This window comes from Centrocercus urophasianus, unplaced genomic scaffold (genome assembly GCF_019232065.1).
Source record: "Centrocercus urophasianus isolate 14NV4802_14NV808 unplaced genomic scaffold, USGS_Curo_1.0 seq_14, whole genome shotgun sequence".
Lineage (NCBI taxonomy): Eukaryota > Metazoa > Chordata > Aves > Galliformes > Phasianidae > Centrocercus > Centrocercus urophasianus.
In genome coordinates this window covers 15,326,731-15,347,465 of record NW_024884586.1, presented here as the reverse complement: position 1 = coordinate 15,347,465, position 20,735 = coordinate 15,326,731, and the positions used below count along the sequence as shown (strand labels likewise).

General features: G+C 45.3%; 1 protein-coding gene across 4 annotated transcripts in view; it reads right to left on the bottom strand.

Moving 5' to 3' along the window:
* Positions 1-20,504, bottom strand: part of TSPAN18 (tetraspanin 18) — a 104,334-nt gene extending 83,830 nt beyond the window's left edge. Inside the window, exons 1-2 of one of the 4 annotated variants that reach the window (XM_042814377.1) lie at positions 20,447-20,504; positions 926-990 (exon numbers count right to left, since the gene is read on the bottom strand). The gene's annotated coding sequence lies outside the window, so the exon portion shown is untranslated. Of the gene's footprint in view, positions 1-925; positions 991-6,106; positions 6,149-19,922; positions 19,977-20,446 lie in introns of those variants that run through there. The other 3 variants (XM_042814379.1, XM_042814378.1, XM_042814380.1) reach the window with 3 other exon arrangements.
* Positions 20,505-20,735: the final 231 nt, after the last annotated feature.

Genomic DNA, 20,735 nt, shown 5'->3' with positions numbered 1-20,735 from the left:
AAAGCAGAGCATCATCCACTAGATCTGCTCCGAGCACTTAGCTTTGAGGTGCAGCTTCACGTGCTGGTGAGGTCTCTGGCAGACCTCTCAGTCTTACACAGAGCTGACTCCACTGGAGAGAGAATAATGAATTGCCACTGAGTATTTGTAAGATCCATCAGTCTGGACTCTCAAAGGTACCATCAGCAAGTCAGCTTACTCACACCCATCCATCTCTACCAGCTACTACAGAACACACACAGCACAATTTCTTTTTTTGTAACACAAAGAGCGTCAGCCAAAATAGTCATCACAAATTCTTTGACTTCAAGAGACACTCAGACTAGCAGAAGGACACACCGCTGGCTAATGCCCATGTCAACACTAAGAGGACTCAGCCTCATGCCGGCTGAAGTCTCACATTCTGGGTCATAAATATCCTGCTTATGTGAGAGGGTTCTTGTTTGCTTGTTTCTAAATCACTGTCACCATGCTCGTTTTTCTCCAAGATTTTACAGAGAGATTCCTCCTCATCCCTAGTTCTGCTCAGAGGGGTATAATGGCCCCTATCTGCTTACTAGAGGCTAGGACTGAGAGCTACGGTATTAATGCATGCTCTCCTGAGTTTTCACAGGTTTAGAAATCACAGCTTCATTCGCCCCAGGGCTCGGCTCTGTCTCATTACACACTGTTGTTCTAAGCAGTCCTTGCCACCTCGCAGCACACACCAGAAAAGCCATAGACCAAACCCTCCAACCGCTCATATTACTGAACAAAGCAATAGTTTTAAGATGCTCACAAGGCTCTTCCCTGAACTGTGACATGACTTAAATCAAGCCGTTTGGTTCCTGCAGAGGGCTAAGGTCTCCTAGAGACAGTTGGATGCTTTTAATTAGCCAAAACAAACCTTCTTGTGCTGGGACAGCTCATGCAGCTCTCTACTAACCTTCACTGCTGGGTGCCAGGCTCCTCTGGGTTCCCTCTTTACCCGCTTTTCCTTCCCATTAATCTCTGTGGAAGAGAAAAAGAAAAAGAGCTGAAAGAGAGAAGATTAGGCTGGATTATAGTTCTAAAAACAGAGCACTTACTAAAACAGCAACTTTCCCATTAACCTGCCTTCAACAAACTTGTGCTTTTGGGGGGATTTGTGAACCACTATATAGATCTGAATTTAAACTGACACTTTCACATTCTCTGAAATGAATGGGAACTGGGGTGTTCGCAGCAGTAGACTAAGTCACTGTCTTTCAAATTTTAATCAAGTCATCATGTGGGCCTTCACCCTTGGGAAAGCAGAACTTCAGTGCCTTTCTCAATATCACATCCAATGACGATGAAGTGACACAGCAAACTGAAGAATCCTCAGAAGAAATGTCCTTCCTTATGGCCGATGCTTTAAAGATTGATTGTTTGAAGAGGAGGATTTCATAGTAGGTTTGGCACAAGGTGGTGGTGAGAGAAAAGGCAAGGAGGAATAACAAAAAGCAACAAAATAAAATGAAATCCATCAAGGTGGGGGTTGAATGAGCGGACATAAGGAAAAAAAAAAAAAACAAACAGAAGACAGGTTTTGATAAAGGTGCCTATTCACCATCACCTCTGCAGATAAGTCATTTTCATTTGGGCAACAAAGATACTGAACTGTATCAGCAGTGTCAGGACAAGCTTTACACTCAAATCAAAACATCTCTGCTTCTTCCAGCCTCAGTGGCCTAACAGAAACCTCAACTGACAGGGCCACACAGCATCATTTTATAGAGGCCTTTGATACCTTCTGCAAAGGGAATACATTCACAGAAAGAACAGTTGGCTTAAAACAGAGGAAAAGCAGTGAGAGCAAGCACATCATCTTCCAGGCTACCATAAACAACAGTACAGATGGAACATTTTGCAAAAGACAGCTGTCACAGTTTGGGCAGAATCAGACAAAACTGCTAGCCAAGAGAGGGCTGGAAGGGGGCAATCAAAAGCAGATATACAAGAACACCCCAAGTTGCAGGAGGCCTACAAGGACCACTGAGTGCAACTCCTGGCTCCACACAGGACCACCCTCCATCCTGTTTGAGAACGCAGGACTGAGCCTGCCAAAACACTACCTTAACTGGTATTTACAATTAAATGTTGATTACTTCGATGACTAAATACCTGACTTTCACTCCAGACCAGGCACAAAGAAAACTGCACTGCTGCCACAGTAAACTGAAGCAAGAATTAACCTCAAAACATGCTTTATTTCCAACCTGCTGTCAAATGCAGTGATTCACATGACCTGCCCATACTCACCAACTCATTTCTCACAGGCTGTCTCTGCCATAGCAACAACTGAACCAGACAGGAGAGAACTGACCACAACACACCAGAAGCTCTACACCTCTGCAGACTCTTGAGCTTCCTTACCCAGAAGACATTCTGCACCCTAAACCACTTCAAACCAGGTAGTGCTTGCTGCCCTCCATAGATGTATCTCACTCTGCCTATGTGGAGACGTTGGTATATCAACTTCCAGAATGCAATTTATTCATAAATATATAATAAATATATAAAAATAAATAAATATATTTAAAAAAAAATCAATCAGAAGCTCTAATCTCTTACAAAGGGAAACGAAAAAAAAGAGTCAAATACCCATCGGATCTAGAAGCATAGGTGAATAAATTAAATGTCTCCAATTGACACAAGGATGAGAAGAGCACACACTATATTGAAAGGCTCTGGTTAAAGATCTCTTAGTATCAAAATTCAATTTCTTTCAGGTTTTGCAAACAACAGCCTTGGGCTGAATGCTGCCAGCCTGCCTGCAGCCTTTGAGGAGATTAGGTTATTACCAGCCAACTATGAGACTCTTAAATCCAGCATTAATCCTAATTCCCATTTAACCAAATCTTCATTGTGCAGTGAAAGCTGGCTGTGCACACATTTCCACATACATCCTGCCATGTGCAGTGATCTGTGTCGCAAACAACAGATGTTACACCTCATGTATGCTTAAGAAATACATCCTGACTTTTATTTCCAGAGAATCCCAGTAAAGAAGAATAGAGCAGGGAAAAAAAAAAAAAGCCAAACTGAAATGATTTCTGGGAGACAGTTGGAATGGAATGGCTTATAACCTGAAAGCTTTTAGCAGCCAGTAACTGGAGATGTCAGCCCTGGCTTGGAAGAAAGCACCAAATCACAAGGGTATGGAGGTGTATGCAACCCTGATCTCACAACAATGCAGTGGTGCTGTGTGTCAAATCATCTACTCCAAATGCCTAAAATCAAACTATAATCATAACTTGCAAATGCAAGACCACCTTAGACTCTTTTCTACACCACTTTATTCCAATTTCCTTCTAAAACACTCTTACGATCACTAAACTGTACATGGCTCCATGTTGCCAAGGTTTGCTGAACTGCCTGTGGGTGAGACATTCTGCTTGTTCTGCTACTCCTGGGCAAGGTATTGACGCAAGAGACAAAGAAACCGTAGATTAGGACCAACTGCTGCTTGGTCTATTACTAGCAGGACAATTTTAGTCCTGTTAGAAGTTAACACAGTTATTTCGGGAAGGTGAAAACCGCAATAATGTTTCCTGTTTTTGAAGCTCGGGAATTGACTGGAGATAGAGTCCTGCAGGCCAGCACACTCCCAGGAGAAGAAAGACGTGTTTGGCAACAGTACCTGTTACAGGCAGTAGGTCCTCCTACTGGAAGAGGAGGCCGTAGTTGTTGGAAATGGCAAACTACTATTTCCATCAATTCCAAACTCAGCATGTTGACCACTTCCTCCCAGCCCCCTTATCCCCCCTCCCCCAAACAAATGAAAAGAAAAAAAACAACAACACAAAAAAACACCGAACCAAATAGTATGAGGTTTAGGGGCAGGCCATACCTGTCCCTTTATCAACAGGCCACACAGACAGAGGCTGCAGCAGAGCTGTGGTACAGTGCAATAACAGCCATCCACACAACAACCAAGCTATGGTAGCTCCCCAAGTGCACATTCCTGGCCCACAGCTAATAGGAGCCCATTCACTTTAATGGGATAGAGTTCAGTTGAATTACATTACCTTGCATTTGCCATGGGTGAAGACCACACATGGACAACAATCACAGCTCATCTAACAGCTGGTAATTTGACTGAGTGCCTGGCTTTTGGAATACTGCAAACTGGTTCATAACTCTTTTTTGCCTAACTTCAAGGCAAAATTTGAACCAAGGACTTTCCCAGAAGGTAGCCTATCCATCCTGCTGGTGCTTATCCTGGGCATTCTTCAGTCAGTCTGCAAATAGGAATTAATGGAATTGTTGGAAAGAATGACTGCTCTAACAACTACAGAGATCTCTCTGAGCAGAATAGCTCCAATATGCCAACCCATTATTCCTTTGACACAAAATCACAGATTTGTCCAGGTGAGAAAATAGGGAAGCTTTCTCAGCCTCCTCAGTGATGAGCTGGATCCAAGATCCTTCTCACCTCAGAAAAAGACCAGAACACGCAAACAGGGCCATCAGCTACAAACCAGTACAGATGACTTGCAGGTTTTAGATTGTGTTTTCTGATAATCAGCGTTTCGGCACTCCTTCTTTCTGCATTCAGTCATCAGCAGGGAAAACTGGGGCTTTTAAATTACACAGGCAATTAAAAAAGGAAGAAGTCAGACATTCCCATTTTATTCTGCACAATAATTACTCTCCCAAGGCAACTGTAAATAAAACAAACACCTGCACTGTTTTCCATCATAGAGAAGGTAACCCATTCCCATGCAAGAAGCACCCTCCACAGCTCATGGCTGCAGGACCCCTTTTTGGGCAGCCCAGGAGCCTGCTTCTCAAGTTCATCCAAAAGCCCAGCTCTGAATGATGGGCACCTTCAGAAATGGTAGAGGATTTTGTTTTGCATTTGTGCTTAGTATTTAATCTGCAGATTAACTGCATACTTAATCACGGAAGTGAGGCTGATATGTCACACACATACAGTCCTCTAAGCCCTACTTTTCCTACTGCCAATAACGTCATCTATTAGTATGGAAGAAGGGGTTGTAATGAGTGGGAAAATGCAACTCAAGATCCACTCTCCTTGCACATGCAAAGCCAACTACAGAAACAATAGAAACAACCTATTTATGCATACAGTCTCATATTTTCAACATAAACCAACATACACTTCGTGCAAAAAAATAAGTAACTTTATGTTGAAAAAAGTAATGAGATTTTCCCAATAGAACACTAACATTTCAGAGGAAATCATTTATTATTGGAAGGTACTGTTCAGAGTACCTAAAGCTGCCCAACGTGAAATGGAAGAAACAGAGAGATGAGCCCAATGGAAACAATCTTTAAGCATAAATGGCAAGCAGACTGTAACTGTCCATGCTGGGAAAAATACAAAGCACAGGGAATTAGAAAACAAATCTACTCCCTCTCACAAATACATATATACACACACACCCAATGTGTTAAAAGTCACACAGGAAATTATGGTCAGCAAACAGATTGGATTTCAAAAGCGTCCCATTCCTAGCTCACTACACAATAGCTTTGTCTTTATATCATTTAGAACAACCCCTTATGCTGATTTCCCCAGCTTGAGATGCCTCAAGCAAAGCAATACCTCACGATACCCTTTCTGAAAGGGAAAGAAGCATATTCCAGCCTTTCTCCGCTACCCAGTCCATTTACCTTTGGCTTGCTTCGTCTGCCCTCCTGGTTCTGTCCCTGAAGGACACCCCTGCAGCAAGCCCTCCTCCACTGCCTGCCCCTGCTCCTGCCCTAGTGTGCACTGGCAGTCACACTCCTCTAGGTAATAAATTCAAGAGGGAAGGCGCTGCTACTTTGAAGCTGTGAAATAATTGGGCAGACAGCTAATATTAGAAGTATGCCTTAAAAACAAAACAAACACACACACTGAAAGTTCACTGAAACCTCAATGTCTCAGTCTTAACGGTGAGGATGTCCCTGCAGCTCAGTGATTCAGGCACTTCTAGGGGCTGAAATTATCTGGTCAGGCCTGATCAAAGATAAGAACAGACAGCTCCATTGTTCCAAGACATTTCAGAGACAGCTAAAGGAATGACAGAATCTCATGGGTTTAATAACACTCAAAGTTTCAGTTATTTATATTGCCAGTTATCTAAGTATTTACCTGGCTCCAAAGCACAACATTCACAGAATCTCTGCAGAGCTGAATGAGATATTTCCAACACGTCAAAAATCTCAGTTGAAAACCTAAATAAATAGAGCAGAAGTTTGTCACAGCTACAGTTAATATCCCAGGAGGAGGATGCTCGCCCTGCCTCCTGAGCAGACCCAGCAGCACAGAGCTAGGCAGGTCCTTGCTCCCAGATCACAGATGCCTTCTGGCAAACACACACAGCCCTCCCAGCTGTAATCCAGAGTTTGAGCCTTCCTCAGTGAAGATGGTTAGGTATGAAATCCAGAAGAATCAGACCTGCAGCTGGGACAAGCCATCCAGTGCCAGGACATGGCTGGATGGGCTGTGCTGACCCCTCACACAACAGATACATCTCCAACACTGTGGACAGGGTACACATCCTAAAAACTGCTTGGGAAAGCACGGAGTGTCTGCACTACCATTTACCAAGTCTGGGAAGAGTTATCCAGCCTGATTTCCACTTCCTTTTTCCTTGGGTGCTACCCTCCCCACAGGGCGCTGGTTGCAGCATTACCTGATTGACACCACACCTGCAGACTGGAACAAATGAGCATTCAGAACCACTCCATCCTTATTCCTTATTGATAGGAGAAGTTGTGGCTGACAGAGGTAAAAAGCCACTTGAAACTTAATTTCTGTCTGGACCATGCTTTTTTGTGGTTAAAAAACATCATTCTTCCCCACTACCACCCCAATTGCTCTCTATGTTGAGAGTTAAAATAGACAGCAGAACCATTAGCATTTTGATAGCTTTCCACACAAGTATAGCATAAAGTCTTTAAAATTCATTGCATTGAGATAATCCTTCAAGTCTAGATTTCCTCCTCAGCTTGAGGCAACTAAGGGGTTTTCTGCCTCTTAATACCTTAATAGGAAGCTCCAAGGAGCCGCCAAACTAGAGGTCTCAAATACACTCAAGAAAAGCAGAGTCCTGAAGTTCAAGAGAAGCCATGTGAAGTGTCTGAGGTTGAATTAAGAAACAAACACAGGGGCATCATCTTAGACACTGCAGTCCCCCAGAGACCCTGGCTTCTGTACACCACAGCTCACAGCTGCTGCCTTTCTTTCAGAGCACAAAGCACTCCCAGCATCCACTAATTGCAGCTACCACCGAGGGCACTCAGCATTTCTTAAAATGAGCAAATTAAGACCTTGACCCGGATTCAGCACAAGCTCGGGGACTGGAGGCTCCTTGTCAGGATCAAGGCTGAATTTGTTAATACTAGCACAATTTCAAGAGCAAAGCTGTGGCTTTGAACTGCATAATTGGCATTAATACTCAGCAACTGCAAACTTGTGCCTGGGAAGTTTCTGCGGCGTGTGCCTGAAGAATTCTAAAGCACATTGCTTTCCCAGGGAAGCACCCAGGACTGCCTCAGGGCGAGGAAAGCAGCCATCTCATCACCTCCTGCCAGTGATTAGGATTTCGGCAGTGAAACCAGCTGGGTGCTGCAGGACTGCAGCACATCTGAGAGATCACCGTCTTTCAGGACTTGAGGAGTCACTAACTTGTTAAGGACAATTAGGCCTGATTACATTTTCCCTGCACAGGCTTTTTCCTTTGAACAGACTGCTACTCAACAATGTTCATTAGAAACCTGTGCACACTTCTAACGAAGGTTAACCAGTCAAAAGTGCAGTCAAAAGAAGCCAAGAGCTGCAGCGCATGCACTGCAGTGGGAGGTAGAAAACTGAGGTTCAGATCCAAGGGCTGTGACCCATAGCCTCCCACGCTCTGTTTGTGCATCCCCAAACCACAAATGTGCATTAATTTGGCTGAGATAAGAAACTCCAATCAATAGTCTCAGAACTTCAAAAACTGTTTTTCCTATGAGAAACAAACAACCAGAGCTTATTTTACAGAGAAAAAGGTGCTTTATCCAAATTTAGTGAATGCATAATTAACACAGTGAAGAAAAGGGAAGACTTTAACAACAGAACTCTGAGCTATCAGAACATTCAGCTCCATGAGATTAGTAGGGAAAGCTTTTGATTTAGCTGGCAAAACTCTCCCTCTAAGACAGGAAATATTCCCTTCCCATTTTTCAAGCTCAAAATATATTTTCTAGGAGCAGAATCTGGATAGGTCCTGTTAAGGAAGAAAGTGATAATGGCTCTTTTTAAAAATAATAATAATAACAACAATAATAATAATAGATTTCCTATTCTCTTATCTGTCCCAAGTTTCTTGCATCACCATTGTCAAGTCATTCAGATTTGACACACATCAGTAAAACAGTTGCTAGTAAACAGAACTCTCTGCCTGCAAAAGGTGTCACAAAGAGTCCATTTGCAACTGTGAGATGCTGAGATCTGTGGACCACACATAAACTCTTGATAACAAAGTGACAGGCAATGACTGAGACTCACAGCAGAGAGGCTACATGCGCCAGGGTGATCTGAGCACCACTCAGGGAGGGAAAGCACACACAGGCAGTTCAGGTGCCTGCCCATGCTACTCATTCGAGCAAACTGCCCACTTCATTATCTACCAATCAATCTCCAAGTGATGTCCAGGAGTATACACACAATAACAAACACTTCTACCAATGCAAATCTTCTGTTAATTGCATTTACAGCTATCAGAAGGGTGAGAAAATTACCTTATCATCAATTTCAACAACTGCATCTGTTTCACTACTTCCTTGCTAAGCAATAGTGTATCTGGACACATCCTTACCATTCTTCATCACAAGGAAAAAGGCTCAGGGAGGCTAGAAAAGATGGAGGAAGCAATAAGTCCTGTCCACGCAGAGTCACGGTGCTGCAAGGCAGCCAAACAGAGGCCATCTGGCATTTAATAACATTCTATTTGAAAATTAATGTTTGGGCTCACTCCATACTGTTGCACTTCATAAAGAATCAATGATCAGAGCTGAGTGACAGCCTATAGATATAATCTTATACTGGATACTGGAAAAAAGGTCCACTCCATGGCTTCTTTTGGGCTGCTCAGCTTTACATGACCAGCCCTAGACTGCAACACTGAAGACTTCAGGACAGCTCCAGCCACAGAAAGGATTTTGCATGTCAGTCTGAGTGTGCAGCCCTCATCTGAATTCTGGCTCCAGATCACATCTTTGAGACATGCATTTAAGTTGACAACTTAGTGAGAAAATGATTTCATTAATGAATGTTTTTTTTTTCAGTTCTCCACCCTGATTCTGGAGAATCCTAAATCAACGGTTTACTTTTCTCAGTAATTCAAGTACATTTAACCAATATAAAGAACACAGACATGCAATGGATGCAGAGCAGTCTGCTCATTCACTGATTAGAAGATGCATGCTGACCATCCCGAAATACCAGCCGTCACTCAGCAGAATCTAAGCCTCTGAGGAAAAGCAGCAGCTTATCTTCATCCTCCTGGGTACCTAGGGAACCTCAGCAATCAGCTTCTTAAAGGCTGCTTTAGAGGTTCCTTCAATGACTGCAACCAAAAGAAGTAAGAGGCAGAAAACTGCTGATGTTTCAATTGAAGATAGACTTAATTAGTTAAAAATACTGACGTAAGAAATAACACCAATCTAAATAATGAAAACTAAGAGATCATTGTCATCTAATATTTCAAAAGAGATACTGTCTACTTATCACCAGAAACATTATAGCAAGGCTTAAAGTGTTTTTGTTCTTTTTTAAAGGCTCTGTATCTGGGGTTTGCCCCCTCACACACGTTGGAGCTCTTCTCACACCCAGGAGCAGTTTGAGTTCACAGAGGATCCAGAACTGACAGCCTGCTGTGGGTCCCAAAGCCATCAGAGCTCAGGACAGATATCCTGGCTCTGGCTGCCAGCTGCTCAGGCCGTCTGCTGCCCTGTGCCTTCACCTGGTGTGAACACACCTCATGCCTCCTGCTTCAACTTGAAGGAGGAAGCAAAAACAAAAAAGGCAAGCTCGGGCTTTTCATCTACCACGGTGTGAACAAAAGGCTTCTTGAAACAGGTCAGCAGAGACCATCAGAGGATGCATTTGGCTTTTGGAAACAGGAAACTCCCATTATTTAAACCTCAATTACACAGCAACAGCTTGGAACCTTTTGCCTTTAAAAGGAGTGTTTTTTTCTTTGCCCATGCAAAAAAGCAACTTAAAATAACAGCTTCCCCCACTTTGCCACATCTCACCCTTCCTTTTTTGAAAGCTGGAATTAAAATCCAAAGAATAGGCAGGGTGGGATTCTGACACAGTGAGATCTGGGTAAGCACCTTATGCAGCACATCGGGATGCACGTGACTGAGGGGCCCAGGAGCACCCACGACCTGCAGCTTTGGTCACAGCCAGCAACCACAGAGGTCAAATGCCCTGGGTAAGACACATCTAGCTCCCTAGAGACCTCAGCCTGGCTACCTTCTAACTCTCCAAGGAGGATTAAGGAAGTATGAAGAATGAACCATTTTGCTCTCCTCTCCATTAAATGGGAGGAGTGAGGAAAGTGGAGGAGAGAGGCCTCCTGCTGCACCACGTGTTACCCCTGGCTCTGCTGAGCTCACTGTAATCAACCAGCATGCGTGTGTTTCATCCTCTTCCAGGCAGCTCCTCTCTTGCCCTAAGCATTATTTTTCATACCCTGCCCAACAACAATGGCCCAGGCACAAACATATCAGCAGTGCTCAGCTCTGTTTTCCTTGGCTGCTTCAGGTGGTTTTCTAACAATGCTCCTCAGAGAGGGCAGGAGCTTAACAATGTTTTCATCCTATAATCTCTTGTGAAGTCCTGACCCTGCCAAAAACACCAGAAGTGCTTCATGGACAGTTGCTCTTCTCCTTTTCTCTTATTCCCTTAGGGATGAAGCTATGAAATCCACCTTGGAACTCTTCATGCAAAACTTCTCATGCACTGGAACAGCAGTCTTGTGGTTAGGACATGCATATCTGGCATGCAAGGAACCTGCTTTCAGGACCCCATTTTGGATTTGTGTACATAGGTGAAAAACCCCAACGGCCTGACATCTGGCCAGTATCTCTGTTTTGACTAAGAAATTCTGTTCCAAACCCAAGAAATTCACCCAAGGAGAACTGAGTGGAGACCAGCTCTTTCCCACAAAGCAGCACTGGTTTCAATAAATCAGCATTTTTCTTCAGGCAAATTGTTTCCTTGAAAAAACTCCGAGCCAGTCCCAGTCCTGAGCAGTAAGTAATGTGGTTTCAGCTGAGGATGCACTCTGGAAAGCAGCCTGCCCAGCAACGGCTCTGCTCAGAACACCTCAACTTCTCCAAGCCAAAGGAACCAGCGAGGCTTCCTGAAGTCTGTCCTCTGACACTTCAGGTTTCTCTCGTCTTCTAACTGTATTGTTTAACAGCGGAAAGGAGGCGTGGTGGGAAAACCTCACACACTCCGTTCCTGTTTACATCACTTGTTCCTCTGTCTGTGTGATCCGAGAGTCAAAATGTTGCTGATGTCCAGAAACATGTAAGCATATGTACATGGGGGGAAGCTCCAGAGCCCAGCCTGTGTATCATGTGGGCCAAACGCTAGGGCAGCTTTCCCCTCTGTGGCTGTAAGGAAACCTGACAGAGAGCAAGCTAAAAGAAAACACACAGTAATGGCACAAATGTATCTCCGTCTGTCTTGCTGTTTTAAGACGCTTCCTGTGAGCTCACTTGAAAGTGCCTCCAAAAGTAAGGCCTTCTTAAGCTAGGTTCTTCAAAAAGAATGCTTTTCCCCTTCTAAACGCAGGGTTTTATGTGCAATACAGGATTATCCTATATAGGTCACTGACACTCCATGGAAACTTGTAAAAGAAGGACTATTTAGATAGACAGCTCTATTCCCACATTAAGGTTTTTTTTTTTTTGCTTCTCTTCCTTTATTGCCATGAATATTTCAAGTGGAACAACAGCTTTGTGCCTTTGAGGTTATCTGCTCCCACTGCCACTTCCCCACCCGGAGCTATAATCCTACGTTTGTCACAAACCCAGCCGCTGTGGCAGAAGTTATTATGGTTACAATCTGCGGATTATAGCAACTTTTAATAGGGGATAAGCAGCAGGAAAAGGTGAGCTTAAGCAGCAAAGAGCCTGCTGGTTCAAAGGACTCTATTATTAATATTTATTATTTTTAAACATTCACTGAGTGCTGTAGAAGATAAAAGAATGAGCTGAACGCAAGAACCAAGGAACCAAGTTGATATAAGACAAGGCAACGAGAGAGCATAAAGAATGAGTGCACTGTCTGGAAAGGAGGGAAGCTGGAGGAGAGGCAGCAACGGCCAGGAAAAAAACCCACACCTTTTGTAAGCAAGATGTTCCTAATGGCAAGAAGTCTGAAGAGAATTAAAGAATTCCTCAATATCTAATCAGAACTGCTCCCCATAGGGAATTTTCTGAGCACTATTACAAGGCATTGGCATATCTTTAAAGAGCAGAGCTTTGATCATAAAATGCAAGAGCGTGGAGCATAGGGGAATTGGAAAAACCACAAAAGGAAATGCAACTGCATCACCCTGTGGTGCAAAGGTGAAATCCAGCCCTGGACAGATGCTTTACAAAGCTCCAAGTAAATCCATTCAGACTGCACAAGAAATACTTCTTATCTGGGATCCCTATCCTAGACAAATCCTTTGACCCTGTTGCTCCAGAATGACTCTAAGCTGGTACTTCCCTAACAAAGATGCAAGCTGGTGGTTTACACCACATAAAACCTCCACACTTCCAAACTGCAGACCATGGGGCTTCTCAGTTCCAGCCCCTTTATCAAGATCAGCCAACAAGAACACCTATCATACTCGTGTACTGAGGCTTCTGTCTCCACACAGCTGGCAAAGCAGATGCTCAGAGAAGGAATGCAAGTTGCCCGCAGCTGAAGAGGCTTTATTCACAGCAGCCTGATCCTAGCAGTACTGGCATTTGCACTGCTCAGTTCTGAGCACAAGTTCTGAGATGGATTCAGATATCCTTATTGGTCTCTTCTAATTAGAAATATTCTATTACTCTATGAAAACCAATGACAAGGCTTGAGAGGGAGAGCCCACTTGTTTCCCAATTCTGTTGTATTCCCATGCAATACTTCAAAGCTGCTCCCATCACACTGCAGAAATACTAACTGAAATCCACTGCTTGTGATGCTTGGAAATACCTGCAGTGGCATTAACAAATAAAATTAACGTTTTAAAGTTAAACCAACTTTTCTCCTGCCAAGCCATCTTCATTGCAGTATCAAAATACAAACACAAAATGCAAAGCACTAGACTTTCTATTCCTTCCAGCACAGTGAGGGAATAAAAAAGAAAAACAATAAAGACCTTAATCCATCCAGCTTTTGGGAAGTCTGTTCCTTCTTAATCTCATCAGACTACTGCTCATGAGTGATGTGACCCAACAAACATTTAAAAGGACAAAATCATTTCTTCATACCTTCACACCAGAGTGGCAAAGAGCCACTCTGAGCTCAAATCCACCCCAGTCTGTAAGGTCTTTTTTCAAGACTGCTGACCCAGAGTCAGCATCACATCAGCAAGGCATTACATTGTCAGTTCTCGGGCTGTTGAAAGAAAACATAGGTCAAAGACCTATTGGTGATTCCAGCCTCATGCCTTGAGCGTTTGCAGAACTAATTGCAGAAGAATCCCAGCACTTCCTGTATCTTATCTGTATGTAACAGTGTGGTTCAACTCCAGAAGACCCATTACGTGTCTGTGCTTCAGCCACGGCCCCATAGGAAGCAAAAGCTTTGCTGATCAACACAAGATAAGCACCTGCTTTGACAATTCCCCTCTGACATTAACAGGAACAAAGGACATCCAGCAGTTCAGAAATACACCAGATCCAAAGTCTGCCCCTCTAAGAACACTTGAAGACATTCAGTCCTTCATTCTCAGTTATTTCTCATGCATGTGCATTGTAGACCCCGTTTAAGCCCCACCAGTTATTACCAGCCAAGAAGGACATAAAAGCACTGTTTTCATGAACTCACTGAAATAAGAACATTGACAACAGTGACTCCCATTGCAAATGCTGAGTGTCCACGTTGCTATCTCATTTACCCAGCAGTGAATTCAGAGAAGCTCACTAAGAAGGTACTGTGAGCCTCAGAGACGTCCCCGAGCAAGGAGTTCCCAGCAGGTTTGAGCCAGCCCAACCAAGCCAAGCAGCTCTCAGTACAAGAAGATCTGGTTCCCTGAACTCCCCAAGAAATGAGATGTGCCATTAAGTGAGCCAAGAACAAGTCCCTTCCCTGTTTTCCCAGCATAATGTGTTCCAGCTCAGTGCCCGGCCAGGGCCTTGTCTCAAGAACAGGCACAGTGCCAGTCAGCTCATTTGGTCCATTTTTTCCCCTGAAGAAGCGCGGACATCACCATCTAGTGCAATCTTTATTATCCCAAACTCCCTCCTCATTACACTGAGCTTTTCATAAAGAGTAAATATAGTAACTGTTTCCACAATAACGTTTAAAAATACACTAACAGATTCAATTCAACGGATGAAATAGGGCCATAAATACATATGTCTAGCAGCGTGACCAAAATCACCCCTCTTCAAACTGGGCACAGGGCCATGAAGGAAAGCTGCTAGCGCTACAATTGCATTGCTGAGCCCTGTGAGAAGCACGGAGCTGGAGCAGTGAGCGCGGGAAAGCTGCATGCTGTACCCAGCCCAGGGCCCCTCAGCCCCTGCCAGGCTGTGCCTGAACCACAGGGAACAAGTCACCATATGGACCCCCACCCCGCCTGCTCAGCTGTCCCCTTGGCTTTCCAGGCATTTGGAATGGCATATAATTTATTTAAAGCTGTTTATGACTCGAGCGAGAAGTTTGAAAGAATATAAGAGCTATTATTATCTCTGCTGTACTTCATGACTTTTCACATTAGCAGCTCGGTGCCGTTCCACTTCCCTGTGATCAACAAGCTGCTCCATGCACTGCTTCCCCAGGATCAAATGGGGCAAGCTCCAGACCACGAGGCAGCACAACAGCATCCAGAGATACGGCTGCTCCAACAGGGCTGTACTCAACCAAACAGGAGAGCGAGAAGGACAGAAAGAGGGGAACAAGCTTAATACAGACAGCAGCTGAGCTGAGAAAATCCAAACCTACGTCCTGATTCACAAGATAATTGCAGCCCCTTTCATAACCATGTCCAGTAGTAGTGAGGGCACGGATGACAGTTTCAGCGCTGCATTTCATCTAAAGCATCCTCTCTTTCTTCCTGAATTGATACACTGCTCAAAAAAATGGAAATCCGTGTGGGTTTAACAATAGGTACTTCTACAGTGACCTGCCTATTTATTTACTAGACAGCTGCATGTTTCCATTTTAGACCAAGTTTGTGTAAATATATAGCAAAAGGAACACCCTGACAGCAAAATAAACTGCCACAGGCATAAAAGACAAAAACCGCTAACGAAACTGATTGTAGGGATTCCTACATGTCATGAGGGATCCAGTACAGAAATAGGAGCCTTCCCAGAAGCTTGACTGCTCTATCATCTTTAAGGACAGCTACAAAATACCAGGTTTGTGGTTTGCTTTATTTTTAAAACTTAGGCTGGATATCTTCAGCTGCCCAGCAATCATGAATCATCCACATGGAGACGTGACCATCCAAGGTCTCCTGCATCAAGATACCCCCAGAGGGGAACTGACCCCAAATCTCACAGAACTCACTAGAATTCCCAGCCTCTGTCTTTAGCTCTGCAGAAGACCAGTGAAGGATTCTACCAGCTGGAAAAGCCCTGGAAAACACATGCTGCTTCCTCTCAGCTTGGGCTGAAAGGAACTCCCCAAGCCCATTCCCACAGAGCAAAGGCGGCAGAGGTGCAAAAGCAAATCTCATCTGGGATCAATTCATAAAACACCTTTAAATTATTTGTTTCTTTAAACCTTATCTGTGCAAAAAATAAATAAAAGCATCCTGACAAACTAGTCCAGCAGCTGGTGCGCTAACAAAACAAGATCAATGCAACACCTTCTTATGGCCTCTTCTTTCAGTCTTGGGTCATTTATATTAAATCAGACCATGAGGGATCTGCACCAACAGCTAAGCAATGGCTCAGTCCCACTGATTATTTGATAGGCAGGGAATTCATGTGAATTCTCTGGAACTAAGGGACAAAGTAATTCATGCATCATTTTGGAAACTCAAGACTGCTCAAGCGCAGGGAACAGAAAATAAGAAAGGTTACTGCAGGGGAAGGAATGGGAGTGAGGGATGCTGAGCCTCTTCTGTGTAACTAGCAATAGGACTAGAGGGAATGGGCTCAAGTTGTGCTGGGGAGATTCAGGTTGGACGTTGGGAAAAACTTCTCTGAAAGAGTGGTCGGGCTCTGGAATGGGCTGCCCAGGGAGGTGGTAGAATCGCCATCCCTGGAGGTGTTCAAGACACACTTAAATGCTGTACTGAGGGACATGATTTAGTGGGAAATATTGGTGGTAGGTAGACAGTTGGACTGGATGATCTTGGAGGCCTTTTCCAACCTTGGTGATTCTATGAGCACTGCAGTCCTAAACAATGGTAGGGCTGAATGCAACTCTGCTGTCATATCAATTAGAAACAAGACAGAAATGATCATGAGACAACAAATCTCTAGTCAGCTGAACATCCCTTCACTGGAAACCATAATGAAAGTCCAGCAATACTTCCAGTGGTGGGAGGGGAGACAACAACACAACATAGCCAAGGAAGCTTTAGAAGGAAAAAGCATCAGGAGACACAGTACAGGTATCTGGACCAATTTTTCTGAGCAACCTAAGAAATTGCTTATAAGGGAATAAGCAAATAGCCTACTGCTACCATCTTAGGGCAGAAGCAAGTAGGCTGTGTCCTTTCTACACGAAAACACTACTTGGTTTTAAGTTTCCATTTTGAAGTCACAACTACAAACTTCTACTTCCCAAAGCAAGTGCCTTTCCAATTTCCATTTCACTACTAAAAAAAAAACAAGAAAAATGAATTTAAAATCTTTCCCTAGGGTTTTGTTGATACCAATTTAAGCTTGGGAAAATAATTACACGAACATTAGTCAGAAAGACTCTTTAAAGAAAAGAAAAAGTAGTGTTTAAAAATACAACATTGGGTTTGTAAACAAATGCCAAACAAGAGCTACCTCCCCAGCCTCTAAGGATTACCAAGAAGTATAGATGCTCATCTGGTTTAATTACAGCTCCCAAACAGACCTTGGATCTACCACCACCTTATGCAGTGACTCATCCTCAAGATGTCAAGAACTAAGCACTGCCTCACAGAACCCCCTGAACACAACATGGACCACCGTCTGCTTATTTAGGTATTTGGAGCCTTAGCTTTTTTGTGGCATATGAACTTCTTGTTTCAAGTCCTTCCTGAGCCAAGACCCACGGCCCCATAAAGCCAATAGCTTCTGTTTGCAGAGCAGTGGTGTCTGTTTTCCTGCAGCCTGGTGAGAACGGACAGGACTAGAGATAATTAAATAAAAACACAGGAACTGCATTATTTATTTTGAAGGAAAACGCGTCTTCTAGGAAGAAAGTCCTTTATTTGGGCAAATCTGTAAGCTGTTTATCAGCTTAAACTCATTATCTGCCCATATGGTCTTAGCACTATGATTTAAAAAAATGGGCATGCACCAGTTGATGAAATGTCATCTGCCCTTATGCCAGAACCCAGTATTTTTGCATTGACGTCAAATTAGGATCCTTGCCACTAGTAAAGGACTACCATAAGGATAGTCATAATATTTTAATTATGAAGAGATCTCACAGAAGGCAGCAAGGAAGACAAGAAAATCCATTCACAAAAATCACCAAGACAGTTGATTCACTTTTCTCCTCCTCTGCTCTAGTTATTTTGTTTGGGGAGGCAGGGTGGGAAGAGAGAACTAGTTTAAAGGAAAAAAAAAAAAAGCATGAGAATAAGAAGCTAGAGCCAATAAACACACATCAAAGCATGAAATGGCTCTGCTTCAACTGACTACAGTATTCAACCTGGGATAGATTAAGGGGAGATAAAAGGTGCTAGGAGTGAAAATGCTGCCCCTACAGCAGCACAGACCCCTCATGAGTTTGGCCCCAAAGCGTCAACCCCACCAGGTCCCTCACACTGCAAGTGGCAAACAAACGAGATAGACCAGTTCACAGGGACCCAAACTAAGCAAACTCAACGGGGTTCCGCTGCACACAGTGAGGTGGTCCAGAGCCCTTCCTGCTCCCCCACTGCAGAGCAGGAGCTGCATCCATCGATCCTGTGAATCACAGTGAGCCGCAGGAGGCAGGAGCAAAGGTTTAGCACAGGGCATTAAACCTGGCTGCCCGAGCTGTCACCTCGGTTATTCCACAAACAGTGAAACAAATTGGAGTCACAGTGACAGATGTTACTCATGTTTTATGAACTGCAGTGTTATTCCTGGTTACAGCAATTGTTTCTGCCTTTTAACAACAGACCTGCAATGCTGTGTGTATGAAATCGTTTGAATTAAACAGCATACAGACAACTTGGCAAAAGAATTAAAGATAGCTCAGCATTTTCATACGCACACAGCCATTCCTGTTTCCCTTCTGCCCAGCCCCACCCTGAGAAGTATAATGCACGTGAGAGCAGCCAAAAGTGAGATCACGCCAGGACAGAGCTGTGTGTTGCCATCAGCTGAGACACAAACACCCACATCCCCACTCTTCTTTGTGGAAAAGAAAAAAAAGAGACAAAACAGCCCTGAGCCTCCTCTTGGTCCAGCATGGGGGGGGAGATAAAGTTGCTGGGCTCCATTCTGACATCTTAGGCAAGTCTGGAAATGACAGTCCAACACTCTTCCCAGCATGCCGCATCCTCACGCCCCGGAGAGAATAAAGGGATTTCCCCATGATTTACAAAGGAAATATAGCATTCCTGCCTTAGGAATGAAGGCAGCCCCCAAGCTGGCTGGCTTGCCCGTACCTGTGAGGTGAGCAGCTGTACAGAGTATGGAGATCCAACATGGCACGCAGCCCTCACACCGGCATCCCCAGGGCCAGGCTCCCACCTGGGGCTTGATCCTGCCCTGCCACTCAGATGCACACTGACATTTTGTGCCTCCCCTGTCTCCATTCACCTGCGTCTCTTCTGGGGTTAGACCCAGCTCCTCCAGTTAATTAATCTGCAGGAAACAGAAGTCTTCTCTCAATGTTGGGGCAGCCTGGGCTACCTTGGAGAAGTTAGGGCTCTTCCTTGCCCCTCCTCACCCCCCAACCCTTGCATTCATGGCAACAGCACTGCTTGGTGCTTCAGCCAGCGCCAACAAAAGCAGCGCCTCGGCCACAACAAACATGAAATATTAACTGCCTTTCCAGGAGGGTCGGCCGGCTGAACCTTCTGAACATACAACACAAGTATTGCAGAGACAGCAGGCAGCAAAGAAGCACATACATCACACTGCACAGCCTACACTTGACAAATTCTCCCCAAACTATGCAAAAGAAAGCGCGCACCTAGGTCTTCCAACAACATTCCTATCATTTGCTCTCAGCTCGTATACTTTTGAGACTAAACAACTGCTGCCCCTTATGAAAGCACTGAACACCACTTTGCTGGCGGAGCCCATGAAGCACTTGAGTGTATCCCATGAAACGGAGACAACTCTACAGTAAGAGCACACACTTTTTACTTGCTAGTAAAAAGCCAGGGCAAGCCAGTACTCAGAACAGAGTGCAGCCAGCCGGGCACACAGCCATGGCCAGCACGCTCCTGCCCAACCAGAGCTGGTAGCCACTAGCTATTCCAGGGAATGCGTGCCTACGATCTATTAATTGCATCCAAATTCTCTGTTATTAAAGAAATACAAGCAGCAAGCACGCAGATCTTACCAATTGCCAAGAAAAGCATGATGGATAAATGAATTACACTTACCAAAGAGCGCAATGCATAGAGAACGCTGCCTACTCGCTTGCTACAACACATAAAGGCAAAAGTTAGGCTCAGACTCCAGGTGCCAGATGCACGGCTTACAACGCCCGCCCATCCCAGCGGGACGGCAGCTCACCAACGCGCTGTTACCGCCCTAAATCCCTATCAGACAGCAGGGACGGACAGCGGTCTGCACATCAGCAGCGGATGACACACTCCCACCGCCAACTCACCCCTCCTTCAGCCCGGTTCCAGGGGCGGCCGCGCACCCGCAACACCACCGAGGCACGGCGCCCAGCGAACCCTCCCACTGTTTTTGCGGCGACGGGTCTCGGAAACACCGAAATGCTGAGTGTGGGGACCGCGGAGCCGTCGGTCGGAGCCTCCAGCCTCAGGACCACCCCCTCCCCGCGCCTGCCGAGCCGCCTCCCCGCGCCCCGGGCGCTGCGGAGCCGGTACCCCGTCTGGCACCGCGAGTCTCCGGGCAAGGCGGGCGGCTCGCCTCAGAGCGAGTCCCGGCCCTTTACCTGCCGGCGGCGGCTCCCGGAGCCCGGCCGAGCTGGGGCGAGCGGGCGGCTCTCGGCGGCTGCGCTGCGCTCCCGTCGCCGTATGCACCCCGTGCCCGGAGCCACGGAGCGCCCGAGCCGCCAGCGCAGCCGGCTCCACCTCCGGCCGTGCCCTGCTCTCCGCCCCCGGGCCGGCCCAACCTCCTGGCCGCGCCCCGGCCCGCCCCGCTAGTGGCTGTCCCGCGCCCCGGTGCCCGGCCAGGGGAGAGCCGGGGGCGCCTCGATGTCCCGTGTTCGCAGAACCGAGTGA